The sequence below is a fragment of the Prionailurus viverrinus genome, chromosome C1 (assembly GCF_022837055.1).
Source record: "Prionailurus viverrinus isolate Anna chromosome C1, UM_Priviv_1.0, whole genome shotgun sequence".
NCBI lineage: Eukaryota > Metazoa > Chordata > Mammalia > Carnivora > Felidae > Prionailurus > Prionailurus viverrinus.
The window spans coordinates 129,309,536-129,332,054 of record NC_062568.1 but is presented as its reverse complement, the minus strand read 5'-3'; the positions used below and the strand labels follow the sequence as shown (position 1 = coordinate 129,332,054).

Below are 22,519 nucleotides of genomic sequence, written 5' to 3'. Positions count from 1 at the left end.
ACAGATACCTGGAAAAATCCCAAAATACTAACAAAGAAACAATATGCTCCCAAGCCCATGGGAGAAAGAGGAAGTCATAAAGGAAATTAAAGAAGATTTAAAATTAAATGAAAATTAAAACACAGCATATCAAAATGTGTGGGATGAGCCTAAAGTAGTACTTAAGAGAAAATCATAGTACTAAATACTCCTATTAGAAAAGAAGAAAAATTTCAAGTCAATGATCCAAGCTTCCAATTTAAGAACTAAAAGAAAGAAGAGTAAAATAATCCCAAACCAAGCATAAGGAAAGAAATAATAAAGGAACGAGCAGAAATCAAACAAGTTGAGAACAACTGGTAATCTACTATTCTTATATCCCTTATATACATTCTTATATTCCTTATATTCCTTAGAACTATCTTCCTTTTATATTAATTAATCTTTCGTTATGCTGATTTCCTGTTATAGTCAACAATCCTTTTTATTTAACTTTTCCAATTCAAATTACTAATTATTATGTGATTTTTCTTTCTTGATTAGACACAGACTAATACAATTACACTTCATTTTTCCTCAAAACCAGTGGTTTGAATAACATATGGAAGGTTTTGTACTACCTCTCTCTCAGGACTTTCAAACCACCCCACTGCAGAGCCTATAAGCCCCACTCTAAAAAAGGAGGGGAATCTATTTTTTTTCTTGTCCTGCAAGAAAATGCCAATATGGCACCTGCATAAAATATGTGAGTCAAAAACCCAAAGAAGCTTGCAATTTTGTTTTACCCCTTGAATAGAAGGGGTATTAAAATCCCTCCCCCATTAAATCCCTTCCTTGGGACATGTAGGCTGGGGAAAAGAATTGTTCAATACATGATTAAAGCTTCCCATTGAGAGGAAAGCACAAGATTTTTCCTCTCATGTGCCACGTAAGACTTCATTACAAGACTATATTTTTCTCTAAGCTTAAAAAAAAAGTGAAATTCTGTGCATAGTCTTCCAAAATCCCATATGATTTTTTATATGCTGAATATTTTAATACCATATACTTTTCTACTTGGAGGCTTATTCTTCCATATCCCTAACTGGTAGAAGTTAAAAGATAAAACCAGAGTCTACAATAATAATGAGAGTAGGAATGGGAAAAAGGAAAGGGAAAAAAAATTCATTTTTTATGCTGATTGATTTGAATTTGACATGCTCGAAAAATTCTGACTGGCTAATCAATAGATTTGGGAAAAGAAATGGCAGAATTGAAAAAGCTATAGACTATAGATAAGGAGAGTTAGAATTAATTTATTCATATTCATTGACCCTTGAACACCCTACAGAATTCCCACTATGTGAATATCTCACATCATGGGAAACACAGTATCAACACAACACTCCATTCCATATATGGACAACAGATTGTTAGAAAGTTTTATTTACTTTGAACTGAAGTCCATTATCATTGTTCTTCATTTTATTCCTTGGGTTTATACAGAATAAGTCTAAGTCATTTTTTATACAATAGTCTTTCAAACAGCTACAGATTTATGCCATGTTCTCCCTTACCACATTTTCTTTGTACCTTTGGTAATGACAAACTTTGGTTTGCTCCCAGAACGAGGCTCACAAAATGACTAAGATAGTGATTCTCATCACTAATGAGATTAAGACAGAGTCCTCACCTTACTACCTCAAGTGATGAAAGACTGAACATCCAGTTCTAACTTCACTAGAGTCTGAGAGAAGTGAAAACAAACCATCTGTCCATAATTGCTCCTGAGCAGAAGCCACCTCAGCTCAGAAATGCTTCTTTCTTCCCAGACCACCTGTTAAGAGTCCCAGAACTTTTAAGGTTCCTCTACTGGATACTGAGCCTGTGATCCCAGGATCTGTCATGAAGGACCTCATGAGAAAAGGCTAACATATTGAATACGAAGATGTGAAGAAAAGACATTTTACATTTTCTCTAATGATCTTCTCAATTTATTTTAAGTAGTTCATTTCCTGATGTGTCCTACTAAAAAAATTATTTGTCTCTTAGAATGTCAAGGTAAACATTGACAGTATACTGTTTGCAGGAGCTGGTTAGAATATAGATGCAAGGTTAAGTTTAAGTTCAAAGACCAGTATTTTTCATGTAATCCACAAGATATGCATTGCATGCTAAAACCTGAATTAGATTCCACACCTGCAAAGAAAGGATTAAATGATTCCAGCTCCCACAGAAAATGACCGAACAATTTCTTCAGTGGAACCTGGGGCATTCCAGACTCATCTCAGTTCTGGGAGGTTCCAGTCACTTGTCTCCAAGTCTTATTTCTTAAATGTTGATTGATATTACATTATATACACTATTTAAGTTAATGTATACATCTCTCAGATTAAGTTCAAAATAGAAGATACCCACCAGTTGTGTTTATTTAGTGAAATAGAATAACTGGAACTCCAAGCACAAATGTACAGATGACAGCAAAATCTAAATCTGGTCTAGATCACGGAAATAAGTATCAGCTCCATGAAAGAGCTCCTCATTTACATAGGGAGGAGGGGCAATATATTACAATACAAGACAGCAGATGCTACGTGCCAAAATAGCTACACACACAAGAAGGGAGGAATCCTAGTGGGATCCAATAGATGGGGAAGGCTTTCTGAAAATGTAGGCTTATCCTGAGCCCATAAAGGAAAAGTAAGATCTAGATAAAAGAAAAGAAGAGAACAAGTCATTCCAAGTGGTGGGAACTGTATAAATCAAAATGTGGAGGCAGGAATGTGCAGAGTACATTCTCCACCGGACAATTAGTCCAATTGGACTGGAAGGAATAAGTCAGTGAGAGATAAGTATAGAAGGCAGGCAGGTCAAGGCCAAAAGGTAAAGGGTCATTTAAAAAATTCAATTTATAGGAGTTTCTATAAGAAAGAGTATTTTAGACTCAAATCAACAACACGAGAAACAGGTGCTGGAGAGGGTGTGGAGAAAGGAAACCTTCTTACACTGTTGGTGGGAATGCAAACTGGTGCAGCTACTCTGGAAAACAGTATGGAGGTCCTCAAAAAGTTAAAAATAGAACTACCCTATGATCCAGCAATTGTACCACTAGGTATTTACCCAAAGAATACAAAAATTCTAAATCAAAGGGATATATGCACCTCGATGTTTATAGCAGCATTATCTACAATAGCCAAACTGGAAATAGCCCAAGTATCCATCTACTGATGAATGGATAAAGAAGATGTGGTATTGATTTGGGACTTGCATGAAAGAGATACTCCAGGATTAAACCACCAATTATTTCAATGCAGATGTAATTTGTCATTTTATTGAAGTTAACTTTAGTCAAACTGTGTTGGCCTATGTGAGAATACATCCAGATAGATAAGAAATCAATGGAACTATATTGAAATTACAAATCTGGTAACTTTTAAATGTTGTATTATGTTCCCATTTCTTGTCCTAAAATAAGAAAAGTTGTATCTTAAAAAAAAAAGAAGCAGCTGTGATAAATACACACACACACACACACACACACACACACACACACACATACACACACAAGAATATTACTCAGCCATTAAAAAAAAAATGCCATTTGCAACAAGGATGGAGCTAGAGTATATTATGCTAAGTGAAATAAGTCAGAGAACAACAAATACAATATGATTTCCCTCATATATGGAATTTAAGAAACAAAACAAACGAGCAAAGGGGAAAAAAGAGAGAAAGAGAGGCAAACCAAGAAACAGATTCTTAACCATAGAAAGCAAACTGGTGGTTACCAGAGGGGAGGTAGGCAGAGGGATGAGTAAAGTAGGTGATGGGGATTAAGGAGGGCACTTGTGATGAGCATTAGGTGATGTATGGAAATGTTGAACCCTATATTGTACACCTGCAACTAATATTACACTGAATGTTAACTGGAATTTAAGTAAAACCTAAAAAAAAAACTAAGGCATTCCTTTTACAGCAAGAAAAAAAAGCATTTTATCACTGGCATGATTTAGAATCACTGGTGCATAGTGATTTTTAAAAAGTAGACCATTTTTCACTGGTGTTGTTATTCTCTTTAAACTCTCCACATGAGGAGCACAGAGTAATGTAGAGAATTATTGAATTACTATATTGTATACCTGAAACTAATACAACACTGTATGTTAGCTACACTGGAATTAAAATTTAAAACTTAGACAGGAGGTGCCTGGGTGGCTTAGTTGGTTGAGAGACTTCAGCTCAGGTCATGATCTCACAGTCTGTGGGTTCAAGCCCCATGTTGGGCTCTGTGCTGACAGCTCAGAGCTTGGAGCCTGCCTCAGATTCTGTGTCCTCCTATCCCTCTGTTCCTCCCCCCACTCGTGCTCTGTCTCTTTCTGTCTCAAAAATGAATAAACATTTAAAAAATTAAGAAAAAATAAAATGTAGATAGATGATAGATAGATAGATAGATAGATAGATAGATAGATAGATAAACAGATGATAGATAAATACTCTCTGCAGGCAATGCATCTCCTTTTTGCCTGTACCCTAGAGTTGACTGCTTTCATTTTCCCTATAGTACCACACTGATTTAGAATATGTTATAGAAAATTCATTATGAAATATCATGCTCATTTTTTACATAATTCTCCCGCCCCCTTCTCTCATGTCTCTTTCTCTCTTTTTCTAAGCACTTACAATTTTCTAGGCGAGGGCTAAACTTTTTATATACGTTATCTCTCTTAATCCCAAAGCAATCCTGTAACTATTATTATCCCTACTTTACAAATGAGAAAACAAGACCTGGAAGAGTTAGTTGGCTTGCCCAAATATACAATGCCAATGAGTCATACGCAGGCATCTCTGGTACTGAAGTACAGTTCCTTAGCCAGTTTCCCTATTTTAATTGCCAATCAATAATTAGTAGCTTTGCAACTATCTGCAATATATTCGAATCATACTTTTAAGCCATTATTGCTCCTGAGTTTTTCTCACATTCTCTGCTGCCACCATCTGGACTCTTGTAAAACTTTCAAGCTTTTCTTCTCAAGTCCTTTTCAGCCTTATCTGAGTTTTGCATTCCCTTAAAAAAGGGCTGAAATTTGTGTAGACTGGTTCTATATTACTTAAAATTTTCTCTTCTTATCAATAGGCTCTCCTTTACTTCTCTGCAACGTGTTAGGGTCATAAAGAGATTAAAATGGAAATTAATTGGCTAATAAATTGTACTGGCAAAAGAGAAATCCATAACAAATCAGCCACTGTGCCAAATGCTGCAGACGGGATGTGTCAGTTCTAGATTCAGGGAGCAAAGTGAGCTTGATGCATTTTCCCTTGGTTGACTTTGGGAGCCATGAATTAATAAGTAAGGGAAGGTCAGGAAATACCAGCAAATCAATACGGCCATTAAGAAGGGGTTCAAAGGGCAAGGGAGGGACCAGCAGAGATTTAGCACACAAGTCATCGACTTCCAAAAGGCTATGACCCTAATCCTATGAAACATAAAACATGTTCACATTTGTAAGAACAGGAAAAACAGTAACACCCTTGCCAAGCCTTACCATGATCTGGTTTCCCCTGAAACCAGACTATTTATTCCCCTGAAACCTGACTATTTATTAAAACCACTGATTGTGGGTGTGCTGTTTCAAAGGGACACATGCACCCCAATGTTTATAGAAGCACTATCAACAATAGCCAAAATATGGAAAGAGCCCAAATGTCCATCGATGGATGAATGCATAAAGAAGATGTGGTATATATACACAATGGAGTATTACTCGGCAATCAAAAAGAATGAAATCTTGCCATTTGCAACTACATGGATGGAACTGGAGGGTATTATGCTAAGAGAAATTAGAGAAAGACAAAAATCCTATGACTTCACTCATATGAGGACTTTAAGAGACAAAACAGATGAACATAAGGGAAGGGAAGCAAAAATAATATAAAAACAGGGAGGGGGACAAAACAGAAGAGACTCATAAATATGGAGAACAAACTGAGGGTTACTGGAGGGGTTGTGGGAGGAGGGATGGGCTAAATGGGTAAGGGGCACTAAGGAATCTACTCCTGAAATCATTGTTGCACTATATGCTAACTAATTTGGATGTAAATTTTAAAAAATAAAAAATCAAATAAAAAAACCCCACTGATTGTGCATTAAATGCTATTAGGTCTCATATGGGAAGGAGAGAGAGGCAGAAGCGTGTATGTTAGGAGGACAACTTACTGATGTGGAAGAGCGGGAGACAGAATTTTCAGTCCTCTCTTGGATCTGGCCCCACTGTCCTCCATGTGTTCGTGAGCGGTTCAGTTTCATCTCTAAGTGCCTTCCTACTTCTCACACCTTGATTCCCTTCTTACAGTGTATAACCTTAATATCATATTGAAATTTAGGGAATACGAAGAATGGAAAAGAAGGCAACAATTTAGCACCTCCTACTTTCCAGGTTCTTCGAATCCATTGCTTCATCTCATTAATCCTCACAATAATTCTGTAAAATAGAGATTGCTACCCTTATTTTATCGTTGAGATAAACAAATCTTATGAGCTCAGAGGTCAGGTAAACTGACCAAAATTATGCAAGCTGCTGGCTGAAGAAAGCAAGATTCAAATAAAGCTTTATTTAAATGTATGAATGAATGAATGAATGATTGAAGTCAAGAAAGAAGTGCATTCTTCTCTTATTTAACAAAATAGACATTTCAAGCTACTATGTATTTCATTTCTCACCAATCATTGGGACTAAAATTCTGTTCCACTTGAAGCCACCTGCAAAAATGCATGCAATAATAGTTAACATGTACCCAGCACTTACTAGGTGTCAGGTACTATTCTAAATACTCAAACCAGTTAATGCTCACAATGACTCTATGAGGGAGGAACTATCTCTGGATCCATTTAACAGATAAGGAATGTAAAGACTTGAGAGGTTAAATAACTTGCCTAAGATCAGTTAGTACATGTAGAGCAGAAAATTTGCCTCCCCCTGCTTCTAGAGTCTGTGCTCTTAACCAGTCCACTATAGCACCTCTTCAACACACATACCTACACACACATCCTTCATATACATGTACACACACACATGTGCACAGTCTCACTTATTCATTACACAAACACATGGAACTATAAAGACAATAGATTCAGTGCTCAGATGTTCTGGAACACATCAAATTCTCACCATCCATTGTAACTCTCCCTGTCTATCCACCAAACTGGAAGTCAGAGGAAATAGAAAATTATAATTAAGGACAGATGAAAAGAATCATATCTCCTAAAACACCAAAAACTTCACCCTACCACCAATGTGCTGTGGTTGATAAAGTTTATAACCACCAGCACTGGAATTCATAAAACCTCTCAGAAAAGTGGAGACATTTTTCTGAGAATTTCCATAGTTATAGCTGTATTGTATTAGCTTGCTTGGCTGCCATAACAAAGTACAAAAGACTGAGTGGCTTAAACAACAGAAATTTATTTTCTCACAGATCTGGAAGCTGAAAGTTCAAAATCAAGGTGCTGGCAGGGTTGGTTTCTTTGGAAGCCTCTCTCTTTGGCCATTTCCTCCATGGGTCTCCACATAGCCTTTTCTCTGTGCTTGTTTATGTCTTAATTTCCTCTTACTACAAGGATACCAGTCATATTGGATTAGGGCCCACCCTAAAGACCCCATTTTAATTATTTCTTTAAAAACACTATCTCTGGGGCACCTGGGTGGCTCAGTCGGTTAAGTGTCTGACTCTTGATTTTGGCTCAGGTCATGATCTCACGGTTCATGGGTTTGAGCCCTGCATCGGGCTCCGTGCTGATAGTGCGGAGCCTGCTTGGAATTTTCTGTCTCCCTCTCACTCTCGCTGCACCTCCCACACTCTGTCTCTGTCTCTCTCTCTCTCAATAAACAAACAAACAAACATTTTAAAAAAAGATCCTATCTCCAAATACATTCACATTCTGAGGCACTATAAGGGTTAGGACTCCAATATAAAAGTACGGGGGTTAGCAGGAAGAGACATAATTTAGCCCATAACAAGTACTAAATAAAGAAGAACATTCTAACAGTTTAGAAATTGATTATGTTCATAAGTGGATGCTTAATGTTTAGTGATGTCAACATAAGTTGTCTAGGTCAAGTGAATATTGCCATCAATCACGTTTAAAATTTCCCTTTTATCTTTTATCTCTATAACAAAGTGAATGAGAAGCAATTTTAATACATGAACAAAATAAGACACAGAAATTCTTAAATATTAATTATGAGAAATTAATTTGTATTGAGAAACTTAATTTTGAGATATTTTACTCTGCTGTCTTTCAAAAAAAAAGGTACTATATCTGATATTTTAGAAACAAGGTTCTACTTCCTTCTAAGATAATTCTCATAATATTTTAAAATCCGGAGTTTCAACTTTAAAATAAAAAACAAACTTGGACTTGATGACCTATAATTTTTTAATTCCTTTTTTATTGAAGTATAATTGACATACAATGTTATATTTGTTTTAGGTGTACAACATATTGTTTGACAATTCTATACATTACTCACTGCTTACCAGGATAAGTATAGTCTTGGTGACTTATAATTTAATATTAGTTGGAACAATAGAAGACTTAATTCAATACAAGATGATTCTAAATATTTTATTTCCTCTGGCAATTGTGTTTTATTGCTCTCATAGCAAGAACAAGATTTTTCAAGCAAGTAGCAAAATTATTTTGTCTGCAATATCCTAGCAACGGCCTGAGAAGATTCATGTTTCAACATATTTAAATACTTGGAATAAGTTTTTGTTTTCCAAAATAAATAGGAAAGCCTCAGTAATCACCTTTTTAATTAATTAAATAACCATGCATAGGGGCGCCTGGGTGGCGCAGTCGGTTAAGCGTCCGACTTCAGCCAGATCACGATCTCGCGGTGCGTGAGTTCGAGCCCCACGTTGGGCTCTGGGCTGATGGCTCAGAGCCTGGAGCCTGTTTCCGATTCTGTGTCTCCCTCTCTCTCTGCCCCTCCCCCGTTCATGCTCTGTCTCTCTCTGTCTCAAAAATAAATAAACGTTGGAAAAAAAAAATTTTTAAATAACCATGCATAGAATTATCCATTTCATACATTTAATACAAATGAAACTGTCTCAGTATGAGAGAAATTGCTATTAGGTAGTAATTCTAAGTCAACTATATTTATATTCTAAGTTTTTGTGACTAATCCTAAAAAGAACAATCAAAGATTCATAAAAAGTAAATCTGACCCTAAGAATTGAAATAAAGTAACAGAAATACTTTCTTATTCCAGGGATGTACATAGGATGGGCTGTAAGTTTTAGAGTTTGTTTAATTTCATTTCTTTACATGAAACCATAAGAATAACAAGCATCTTAATAAAATACTGGGTGATTTGCTCACTTCTACAGTCAATCCCAATGTCAACAAGCAAAGTAGGCAAGTACCTAAGTGCAACTAATAAGCAGCATAGAAATCTTGGTTGTCTATAAAATTGTGTCAAACCAGATTTAACTTGAAAAAAAAAAAAGAAATTAAAGCCAAAAAAAGAAAAAAGGTTATTCAAAAGAATACAAATACAAAATCATTTACTAGGTACCTACTAGGTACTTACATACTAGGTACCTACTAGGTACCTACTGCTAGAGTTAGCAGTAGAACTAGTTAAAGGTCTTTTGAATTCAAAACTGAATAATTATTGTAAAGATAAATAAAAGGAACAGAAACATGAATAATTATACTCCGATTAGTTCATAATGAACTAATTATTATTTCCTACAATATTGAAAAAGGATTTCTTAATTCCTTTTTCTTTTTTTTGAAGTTTATTTATTTATTTTGAGAGAGAGAGAGAGTGCAAGCAGGGGAGGGGAAGAGAGAGGGAGACAGAGAATCCCAAGCAGGCTCCACACTGTCAGCACACAGCCCAATGCTGGGCTCAAACTCACAAACAATGAGATCATGACCTGAGCCAAATCAAGAGTCAGAGGCTTAACCCATTGAGCCACCCAGGTGTCCCCACTTTTTAAAGATTAATTAATAGAAAAGTAAGTACAAGAAAAATTATAATTAAGGGCAGGTGAAAAGAATCATATTTCCTAAAATACTCAAAACTGCACACTACCACCAATGTGTTCATTAAATAATTAAATTACATTACATGTCATTTAAGCCAAGCCTCAATTACACAACTTAGTGAAAAAATTATTCAGATCTTTTGCCCTATCTCCTTGCTTCTAATAACAATTCTTTAAGCAAGTCACAAATCACCATTGTCAAATTGAAAAAATACATTTTTATTTTCTCTTTCTTTTTTTTTTTTTTTTGAGAGAGAGAGAGAGAGCTAGCAAGCATAAGCAAGGGAGGGAGCCGAGGCAAAGAGAGAAAGAAAGAGAGAGAGAGAGAGAGAGAGAGAGAGAGAGAAAGAGAATCTTAAGGAGGCTCCACGCTCATCATGGAGACTGACCCAGGGCTTGATCCCACAACCCTGGGATCATGACCTGAGCCGAACTCTTGACTTAAGAGTCAGATGCTTAACCGACTAAGCCACCCAGGTGCCCCCCCAAAATAAAATTTTAATATGTGTAATTATGTCAATTTGCAATTTATGAGCCACTCTGATAAAATATTTGCTTTTCTTGTAAACTAAACCCCCTATAATGGCTAATTAAGGTTTGAGATTGATTATTGGTTAATGCCCATTATTCATGATACCACTAAGGTTAATATGGGTAATCCATAGTTTCCTCTGTTCTCAAAGTACTATTTTTAAACATCTCTAAATGTCATAGAAGAACTTTGACCTTCACTCAAATTTCCATATTGGATCGCCGAAGATATTTATGTATTTAATCTTAAAGTATTCCACATGATGATTCTTTTAAAATTCAAACGAGCTGGGGCGCCTGGGTGGCTTGGTCGGTTAAGCGTCCGACTTCGGCTCAGGTCATGATCTCACGGTTTGTGAGTTCCAGCCCCGCGTCAGGCTCTGTGCTTGCTGACAGCTCAGAGCCTGGAGCCTGTTTCAGATTCTGTGTCTCCCTCTCTCTCTGCCCCTCCCCTGCTCACGCTCTGTCTCTCTCTGTCTCAAAAATAAATAAACGTTAAAAAAAAAATTTTTTTTTTAAATAATAAAAAAAAAAAATAAAATTCAAACGAGTTGTTTTTAGTTTGGCATTATAGACAATCTGTTTTGAAAGCAATTGTTCAGTTTAAAGGTTTTTGCAAAAGAGGCCAACTCTCTTCAAAGTTAGCACCAGGTCCCCAGAACCCACTTAGATGGCTATAGATAGAAATAACATAGCTTGGAACTTTCTAATTTAGGGATTGACATAAAAACACTATCTTATTTTTCTGGCCCTTAGAGTTATTTCTCCTCAGTGACAGAAAGAGAGCTTTGAACTCTGCCAGAACTGATCCATTTCTCCTATTTTATGAGAAAAGCAAAACCAAGAGAACTAAGCCTGTTACTCCACTACCACCTATATTTTCAGGAACAGCAGTCACTCCAACATTTCTTAGATCTGTACGGCATAGTGAACTAACTTCCCAACAAGCTGGCCTCTTAATTTCATCTTGCTCTGAAAGTAAAAGAATAATGAGCTCAGTGATGCTGACACAATACTCCCAACCACCAGGAAGGAAACCTTAGTGTCCGGCTGTCACTCACTGACTGGGTTCAAGACTGATGAATTCCCGCTGCACAAAGCAGTGTTCACTCCTCTGTAGTAATAAGTCTTGATGTTTATCTCATGGCAACTCTGCCAAGCAACGTTAAGGATCAACTTATGAAAGAATACATGTTTCTTAGCTGGTATTCTTAATTGCCCCCTGGAGAGAGAATGAAAAGATTGGGGGAGTTGGAAGCAGTATCCTATTTCTCTCCAATGTATTGCCAATTTTCTAAAAAGACATTTACTTTCCCATATTATTCCTCTTAAAACCTGGCCTCTGGCCCCAACCATTGAGGGTCTGAGAGTCATCAGATACTTTCTAATTTTCAAATCCAGTGGTTTCTTTTCAGTTCTCTGCCTCAGCTTTCATCATGTTTGATATTGTAGACCCACCTATTAAAATCCTTCTTTTCCATGGCTTCCATCTCCTTGTTTTTTCCCCCTTTTTCCTCATTCTTGCTCTATGCTCGTTCCCCTGTAAGGGATTAGCACACATGCTAATAACTCTTTGGGATACAAAAATATTCTACCTCCATGTAAAGCAGTATAGAGCATGATGTTTACAAATCAGGTTCTAAAAGTAGACACACCTGAATTTGATTCCCAACTGTACCATTTACTATAGGTACATACAATTATTGCCCTATTATTTCTCTGGGCCTCAGTTTCCCACGTCTATAAATGAAAATCATAATAATAGCGCCATTTTTTTAGGTTTGACAGAATTCAATTACTATTTGAAAAATATTTATCAGACTCATGGTACAAGAGTTTTTATTTTTTTTCTTCTTTTTTTTAATATTTATTTATTTTTGAGACAGAGAGAGACAGAGCATGAACAGGGGAGGGTCAGAGAGAGAGAGGGAGACACAGAATCGGAAGCAGGCTCCAGGCTCTGAGCTGTCAGCACAGAGCCCGACGAGGGGCTCTAACTCACGGACCGTGAGATCATGACCTGAGCGGAAGTTGGACGCTTAACCGACTGAGCCACCCAGGCGCCCCTGCACAAGAGTTTTTAAATAAATATTGGTATTATTTCTAATACCAGTGCTCTTTGACAGACAAAATTAGAAATGGATAGCATTATAGATCTTAATCAGAGAGTAACCAAGTGACAGTTGGATTTTTTTTTTTTTGAGAGAGAGAGAGAGAGAGAGAGAGAGAGAGAAATCATCAGCAGGGGAAAAGCAGAGAGAGACAGAATCCCAAGCAGGCTCCGTGCTGTCAGCACAGAGCCCAATGGGCTCAAACTCCCAAACCATGAGATCAAGACCTAAGCCAAAACCAGGAGTTGGGTATTTAACTGACTGAGCCACCCAGGCACCCCTGACAGTTGGATTTTAATTTGCTTGAATGGAATTACGAATCTAAGGATCCAGGAAAGACCACTGAGTCCAGGAGTCAGCAAGCTATTGCTCACAGGAGAAACACGGTCCACCTCCTGTTCTTGTAAATGAGTTAATGGAACAAAGCCATGCCCATTCATTTATGTTTTGTCTAGGACTGCTTTTGTGCTTCAACAGCAGCACTGAGTAACTATAAAAGAGACTATATGGCTTGCAAAGCCTAAAATATTTTATAGAATAAGTTTGCTAACCCCTAATGCATTCTAACCCCCATAATTTTTCTAATGAGAAAATTAAATACAATCACATGATTCTGAAATTGCTAAGAAACTTCCCAACGTATCATCTTTGTTAGTTTACAGGAAACTTATATGTATGCAGACTGTTTACTGATGGAAAAAAAACCTTCTTCATTAGCATGTTTTGTTGTTTCTGTGACACAATTATAGTTTTTGGGAGTCCCACAGAACATGGGATTTATTCTGACACTATATATCTACACTTGCACTATGAAAAATAAAGCATTTTCCATTAGGGCCAGAAAAACTCGAGGTTAAAAAAAAAATAAAACAGCATAAGCTCATGCCAAAAGCTGAATTTTCCTTAATAAAAAGAAAGGTGGCAGCTTCCAACTTCAGCACAAAGTAGGAGTGTCAAATTGCTGCAGAAACTGCTGTCTTCTGGCGATTGATGACCAGAATGACCCCAGAAGCAATTGTGTATTCTCATGAGATGGCTTGCTTAGGCACTTCTGGGAAGGAGCATGGGTCTTCAGAAAGGTTAGCGTGTTGTCTTTTTCCTGGTAACTACTTGCAGAAGGTCGAAGGAGTTGATGGGACCAGACGTAAAGCAAGAATAGGGTCAGGCCATGGCATTTAATCAGTGGCTACAGGGGGCATCAGTGGATTGCCCAGAAAGAGGAACATTTCATGGCTGAAGCTCTGGTTTGCTTCTAGTATATTCATGTTCATTCCCTAATGCAGTATGAACATCACAAATACAAGCCACTCCTGGAGATCCCAAGGGTAAAGCTGAGCTTCAACCGAAAATTCTCAAGTCTCAGATGTAAACATCTTGCAGTGGCATCAGGAAGGGAGAGAAAAAGAAAACATCATTTTTCTTTTGGAGAAAACAGCTCTATTTTCTTCTATGCCACCAGAAATGGCATTACCCTGGACTGCAGATGATGCTTAAGGGATGCAGAGATAACCTGTAGCTTTTGCTACCAGAAGACCTCATTATGTGATCCCTCTGGTGGTGGTCTACAATCACCTATTTCAGGATTACCAAGCGTGGCTGTTAAAAAAGCAGACTTCTGGTTCCTGTACCAGACAGTGTGTATCAGCACGCCCGTGTCTCACACCCAGGCATGTGCATTTTCAACAAGCTTCCCACACAATCCTAATGCAAAGCTAGAGTCTGGAGACTGAGGGTCCATTGAAGGGGGAACTAATGCTAAATCTTTTAGCTCTGCCATTTAGTCTAGCCTTGTGACTTTGAGTAATTGACTTAAAATGAGTCAAATATAATCTACTCTGCTAGCCAACAAGATTTATTCATTTTGAGAATAAAAGGGAAGAGCCCAAAGTGTGATGTCAGTGCAAGGTATAATTCCCCAGAAGAGATTAGTGCACTCAGCTAAAATGGCTAAATTGCTCAAAGGCAGGGATGTGCAGAAGGCTCCATGTGGGATTACATGGCTTTATTTTTCTAACGTACTCAAGGAAAAGTACTGTGATTTCATAAAATGTTAGCTTAGCTTTTTATGTTATGTTTGCTTCTTCCTATCCCATAAATTTAATTGAGTAAGCTAATGTCTATATGTTCCTTCTATATGAAGGAAGAAAATCTCAGAAATGAACAATTTACCAAAGCTTTGTGCAGTACTGCCTGCTCAGTATATTCTGTGCAATTAAAAGGTCTGGGGGCAGAGCTTGAGCCACCCCAAATGAGAAGCCATCTAAACACGTGAATGTTGCTACAGACTAAACTAGTTTCCCCAGTTTATTTTACTCTCCCCAGCTGCTTCAGAATCCTTCTTCTGCCTAAAAGCCATGACCACAAAATCCAATTTCACCTTCTCCAGGGCTTGGTACCCCTGAATATACAACAGCCAAATCTCTCTGGTATTTTACTCACAAAACAAAAGGTGGCAAAAGCAGCTGTACTTGAAGTCACTGCTACTAAATAAATCCCAAACCTGTTCGTTTGCTTTTCTGCTACAATATACAGTTCAAAACTGGACCTGAACTGCTGTCCCCATGATGCCATAGTCACTCCTGGGACCGAGGAACTAAGTGGTCACTGACATTAATATAGGTATGCTGGGAAACAATATCCCCTCACACTCATTTTTTAAAATGGTTCATTAAGAAACACTTGAATATACTAATAACAATAGATAACATGTATTGATTATGTGACTTATCTTTTTTTAAGTTTACTTATTTATTTTGAGAGAGAGAACAAGTAGGGGAGAGGCAGAGAGAGAGTGGGAGAGAGAATCCCAAGTAGGCTCTGCACTGTCAGCACAGAGGCTACTTGGGGCTCAAACTCATGAACTGTGAGATCATGAACTGAGCCAAAATCAAGAGTTGGATCCTTAACAGACTAAGCCACCCAGGTGCCCCTGTGACTAGTCTTTTAATACATCATCATCCTACCTCATCTTCACAAGAAGTCTATGAAGTCGATATTATTATCTCCACTTTACAGATGAGGAAAGTGAGAAAGAGCTGAAAATTGCAATGAATGTCATAGTATGGGCACTGAAAAATCACATTAGGTGGTCAGCCCATGTTTACTTGGTTCCAAATACCACAATTTTAACCATTACAACAAAACAGACTTGATAACCTTGATGTATCTGTCTCTCTTAACAATCTAATCCTTGTTCAAATTGAATCAGATTTCTCTGTTAGCCATTATTATCAATTTTCCTTAAAATCTAGGAATCATCTGTATCTTTAAGACATATAATAAGGTGCTCAGCAAATATTTGTTGAATGAATGAATCCTCAGTACTTAGAAGAACTGCCAGTTATTTTAAATCTCAAATCCTCTTCCCTATTACAAGCAACTATCAGCATTATTTTCATGCCAATTTAAATGAGAAGTTCTTTTTGTCAAAACAGACAAATATAAGGGAAGGAAAAAAGAGAGAGAGAGGAAAGCAAACCACAAGAGACTCTACAGAATAGAGAACAAACAGGGTTGATGGAGGGAGATGGACAAGGGGTTTGGCCAGATGGGTGATGGGCATTAAGGAGTGCACTTGTGATGATCACTGGGTGTTGTATGGAAGTGATGAATCACTAAGTTCTACACTTAAGGGAAATTTTGCCATCTATGTCAATTAACTAGAATTTAAATAAAAACTTGAAATACAAAATAAAATAAAATAGTTCTTCACAGGTGAATTGTCACTACTAGTAATTACAGAAACATTGTTTATAAATTATTTACTTTTGTGTGAAATGAGAAACCCTTGTGTGAACTAGAAACCCTTACTTCTGACCAATAGTAAACTCAGGGGTTCCAAGACCACATTTAGTTTCAATAATTCACTAGAAAGACTCACAGAACTCACCAGAAACACTTATCTCATGATTATGGTTTTAGATACAGATTAGGTTGGGTTAAAAGATAGAGATTAAAATCAGCCAAGAGAAGAAGCACATAGGGCAGAATCTAGGAAAGTTCCAAACACAGAGCTTTGAGTTATCCTCTCCCCATGGAGCCACACACACACAGCATTACTCTTCCAGCAGTAATATATGATGATACAAATGGAGTATCAACCAGAGAGCCAACCAGGGAAGCTCACCCAAGCCTTGGCATCCAGAGCCTTTATTTGGGCTCTATGGTTGATTGCCCACATGGCTGACCTCAGTTGCCAGGCATTCTGGGGTCAAACTGATACTGTGTGACTCTAAGTTCCTACTATATTTAATACCGTTAGACTATCCGGAAATTCTGTCAGACTATCTGGAAATGCAGAGGCTGTGAAAACTCTGAAATTCACAGCCTCCAGTCCTACAAAGACTCCTATCAGGCATGGCATTGCAAGGGTTTAGAGAATACCTCCCAGCAGCTGAGGGCAGAGGGCAGACCTCTTCTGGACAAGGATTATTCTTCACTACATAAAGAGTTTATTTTTTTTTAATTTATTTTTTTTATTTTTTTTTATGAAATTTATTGACAAATTGGTTTCCATACAACACCCAGTGCTCATCCAAAAAGGTGCCCTCCTCAATACCCATCACCCACCCACTCCTCCCTCCCACCCCCCATCAACCCTCAGTTTGTTCTCAGTTTTTAACAGTGTCTTATGCTTTGGCTCTCTCCCATTCTAACCTCTTTTTTTTTTTCCTTCCCCTCCCCCATGGGTTCCTGTTAAGTTTCTCAGGATCCACATAAGAGTGAAACCATATGGTATCTGTCTTTCTCTGTATGGCTTATTTCACTTAGCATCACACTCTCCAGTTCCATCCACGTTGCTACAAAAGGCCATATTTCATTTTTTCTCATTGCCACGTAGTATTCCATTGTGTACATAAACCACAGTTTCTTTATCCATTCATCAGTTGATGGACATTTAGGCTCTTTCCATAATTTGGCTATTGTTGAGAGTGCTGCTATGAACATTGGGGTACAAGTGGCCCTATGCATCAGTACTCCTGTATCCCTTGGGTAAATTCCTAGCAGTGCTATTGCTGGGTCATAGGGTAGGTCTATTTTTAATTTTCTGAGGAACCTCCACACTGCTTTCCAGAGCGGCTGCACCAATTTGCATTCCCACCAACAGTGCAAGAGGGTTCCCGTTTCTCCACATCCTCTCCAGCATCTATAGTCTCCTGATTTGTTCATTTTGGCCACTCTGACTGGCGTGAGGTGATACCTGAGTGTGGTTTTGATTTGTATTTCCCTGATAAGGAGCGACGCTGAACATCTTTTCATGTGCCTGTTGGCCATCCGGATGTCTTCTTTAGAGAAGTGTCTATTCATGTTTTCTGCCCATTTCTTCACTGGGTTATTTGTTTTTCGGGTGTGGAGTTTGGTGAGCTCTTTATAGATTTTGGATACTAGCCCTTTGTCCGATATGTCATTTGCGAATATCTTTTCCCATTCCGTTGGTTGCCTTTTAGTTTTGTTGGTTGTTTCCTTTGCTGTGCAGAAGCTTTTGATCTTCATAAGGTCCCAGTAATTCACTTTTGCTTTTAATTCCCTTGCCTTTGGGGATGTGTCGAGTAAGAGATTGCTATGGCTGAGGTCAGAGAGGTCTTTTCCTGCTTTCTCCTCTAAGGTTTTGATGGTTTCCTGTCTCACATTTAGGTCCTTTATCCATTTTGAGTTTATTTTTGTGAATGGTGTGAGAAAGTGGTCTAGTTTCAACCTTCTGCATGTTGCTGTCCAGTTCTCCCAGCACCATTTGTTAAAGAGGCTGTCTTTTTTCCATTGGATGTTCTTTCCTGCTTTGTCAAAGATGAGTTGGCCATACGTTTGTGGGTCTAGTTCTGGGGTTTCTATTCTATTCCATTGGTCTATGTGTCTGTTTTTGTGCCAATACCATGCTGTCTTGATGATGACAGCTTCACTACATAAAGAGTTTAAAGAAAATCTAAGTGTTTTTTTTTTTAAGATTACTAGTTTCACTTGCACTGATATATTTTTCCAATGTAGACGATCTAGAGACCAATTTATAACTATGGGGCCGGGATATGGATGTGACCATCATGTTCCAGGCATGTTTTTACTTCAGAAAATATGATTTAAAAAGGAAATAGAGCTGGGGTGCCTGGGTGTCTCAGTCAGTTGAGCGTCTGACTCTTGATTTCAGCTCAGGTCATAGTCTCACGGTTTGTAGATTCAAGCCCCAGATGGGGCTCTGTGCTATCATCAGCTTGGGATTCTCTCTCTAACTATCTCTCTGCCCTCCCCTGCTTGCATGTGCATGTGTTTTCTCCCTCCCTCTCTCTCTCTCAACCTCTCTTTCTCTTCCTCTCCCTCTCTGTCAAAAATAAATAAATAAAATTTTAAAAAACAAAATAGAACTGACTTACGAGGCAGCCCAGAACTACACGTACAAGCATAGATAGCATCAAGCTACAATAGAAACCAACATGCAATAATAGCTATTTTACATGACCAAGTTAGAGAATCTAAATATGGAGGTAGATCTTACAGCATCTAGTTTAGAATCCAGTCCAGTAACTAGACTCTGAAATTAGGCCTCTCCTAGATGATTGTCCCAAAAATCAATCTTCCTCTTATTTCCACCATTCTTTTTCTCCAGTTCATTCCAGATTCCTTGCTCTTCCCCCTTCTGACTGCCAAGGAAGCAGGTGGTTTGTCCATCTGGAACTCCAAGTTTTGCTCCATCCTGATCATTTCCAAATACACTGAATCCTCAAAGGCTTACATCTTGTTCCAATTATTTCAATTATTAGGTTTTTGGGCTGAAAGCAATAGCAACTTAATTACAATTTCAGCAAAAATTTTGGACCTAGACACACACATAGAATGCCATGTGATTTCTATTGCTTAAACCACCTAGTGTGTGTTACTCTGTCACAGCGCCCTAAGAAACTAATACACAGACTAAATATGTATTTCTGGTCATTTGAACATCATGTTTTATAGTTGTCTCATCTCACTGGTCAAAATCAAGCACAGTTCACATAAGAACTTCCTCTTTTGCATATGCAATTCCACTCTCTTATATTTTATTTGTCATTAATCATCTTATACCTATTGGTTTCTCTATTCACATCACAGATTTTATTCCATACAAATACCATGAGAATCTAGGCTAAATAGTCATGTTAGGTATAAAGACCTTAATTTCAAATATTGAACTTTGCAGACCCAGATCTCCATCATATTCTTTTAATAGATTCCAATTGTCTATTGAAATAGTCCATCTTTTTATTCATTTTGCCTTTATTTTCCTTTATTTTTGAACATATAAACCATGGTTATTTTGAACTCCTTACTAACTACATCCCGTACTTATATCACATCTAGGTCCATTTTTTCTGTTTTATCTCCTAATTATTTGTCACTTTACCCACTTATTTGCATGCCTAAAACTTTTTATTAAATGCTGGATATTATAAATGATATATCATAGGTGCTTTGCAGTATGTTATCTTCCAAAGGACATTAAGTTTTTATCTGGCAGATAATCGTATCACTAGAGGGTCACCCTCATCCTGCCACATTTAGACTGAGTCAGGGGTGGGTCTATTTCACTTTGTCCTTTTTCCTAGAGTCCAGCCCTTACTTCTAGCATACTCCTAGCATTCCCCAACTTCTAGGATGTGGTATTTCAATGACAACAACAAGCCTAGGGAGTTCACTTAGCTGGACCCAAACATTAATGTCTCCACAGAGTTGTGAAACCTCTAAAATTCCCAATTATATTTCAGTCTCCCTTTATTTTTTCTCTGTCCCATCTCTTGAAATCTCATTCTGTCATGCTCCACTTTATGAGTCAGCCAAAGACACAGTGTGAACTTTTGTGTAGATTTTTGAAGGTCCTCTGTAGCTTCTTCTGTCTGATATCCTACCCTTCAAATCGCAGTCACCACGGTAACTCCAAACACCAGTCTGTTTCCTCTGATAGCAAAAATACTGTTTTCTGCTTGGGCTCTATTCCCCCAAACAGTGGTCTGGAAATTCCATTCAGGGAGAAATCAGGGTGAATGCAGGATGTAGCTCATGTGTTTCCCTTTGCTCACAGACATTGCTTGCTGCCCATTTCCTGCAAGTAATTGTTTTATATTCTTCTCCATACTGGTACACACTTTAGTGGGAGGGGAAGTCTGATACAAGCTAATTAATCATGGCCGAAATTTAAAGTCAGGCATAAAGTTCTTAAATACAGGCATAAAGTTCTTAAATACAGTTCATGATTCATTTCTTTGTTCTATATGCCCTTCTCTCCTCTCTTTCCATACCTGCAGAAGGAAGTTTGGAAGCTTGAGGAAATTGCTTCAGATTGAGCAGTTTGGGCTCCCACTGACAGATGTTGGCTGCTCATATTGACATATCCTATTGAACGCTAATGAAATCTTAATGAAATATTAGTTCATCAGTACAAGTGGCTTGGAACAAAGTGGTTTTCAATTTGGGGGCTGCACAGAAGATCACCAGGGCAGGAAGTTGTTTTAAAACTCTAGGTGTTCTAGCCACACACCAAACCCATTACATTTAGAGACTCTGGAAACGGACCCAAGAAAGAAGTTGTTTTCAAATCTCTACAAATAATGCCAATAGCAGCCAACGTTGAGAATCATGGACTTAAATTCTTGGCTGACGCTCTCGTATGTAAAAATAAAACATCACTGAGATGATCCCTGAGCATCCTTGCCATGCAAGTCCGTCCTTCATCTCCATAATCCTGCATGAGAGCATTTCCTTCACCAGTGTTCTCCTTTCACTGCTCACGAAACAACGAGGAAAATCCAGTGAGGTCATTTTTGCCTTAGCTTTGTGACTTTGGTGAATACAAATGTTCTCCAAAGTTTACATGGCTTCATAAGATGTTTACCATGTCTGCTCACCTAGTCGTTTGTCAGAAGAGAAGGAAAAACAGCTGTAATCTGTCCAAAGAAAAGTGTAAGTCGAACATGAAAGATATTACAAAAATAAATGTTTTAGAAGTGGGATGAGCCTTTTTGTAAACACAAGAAAGCACCTGCTTATTGACACCATGCTACTGTGGAAATTATGTGCAAGTGTTTGCATAATTACAGATCTATATTCCATATATGTAAAGCAAAACTATTTGCATGAGTCATTTGCAGAAGACTTGGAAGCCTCTTGCCTGAGTCCTGACAGTGCTCAGTGCTCTCTCTCTTTCCCAGAGCAGATGTGTAATGAGAAATGCCATGATTGGCCAAATGGGCTTTTATAGGGAGGCTCTGGGAAGAAGAAAACTTGGAGCCAGGCCCATCCCCATAGCACAATCACCTGCTGTGGGCCATTCAGTTCATGCCAGCCATTTTTATCCACAGCTTTTTCTACCTCACAGGTGTGTCATAAAAGAACTACATAATGTGTAAGACACTCCATGGTGCTGTGAAGCAAGTAACCAAATAAATATAGGATGTTTACCTTGCCAAAAAACAGCATCTCAGCATCCAACGGGAAGATGCCAAGCCATCTGCTAAGGTCAAATGGTTTGTGACCTGAAGCAAACTGCCTCTGCTCAATACAAATGGTGTAACATCCTTGCCCCCCCATCCAAAATCTTCAGTGTGATCCATTTATATTCTTCTTAAATGTATCTGTATATTTAGGCCTTTTCATCCTTATTCATACCTTTGCCCCACCAGCAAGATCTTTTGCCTTTTTCTGTCCTGTCTCTCCTCCTCCCTCAATCCCAGCTTCCACCATTGAAATATAACCTGTCATTCAAGCTCCAATTTAATTAATAACAGCTACCATTGTTTACCATTTACTGTGTACCTGGAACTAAGCTGAATGCTTTACATATTTCATTTTACTGAATTCTTCCAACACATCTACAAAGTTACTTTCATTAAGCCAGTGTAACA

At 37.9% G+C, this 22,519-nt stretch overlaps 1 long non-coding RNA gene across 1 annotated transcript in view; it reads left to right on the top strand.

Annotated features, from left to right (window-relative positions):
• Positions 1-22,208, top strand: part of LOC125172031 (uncharacterized) — a 47,114-nt gene extending 24,906 nt beyond the window's left edge. Inside the window, exon 3 of the long non-coding RNA XR_007154561.1 lies at positions 20,924-22,208. This is a non-coding gene — a long non-coding RNA (uncharacterized LOC125172031). The remainder of the gene's footprint in view (positions 1-20,923) is intronic.
• The last annotated feature ends 311 nt before the right edge of the window (positions 22,209-22,519 follow it).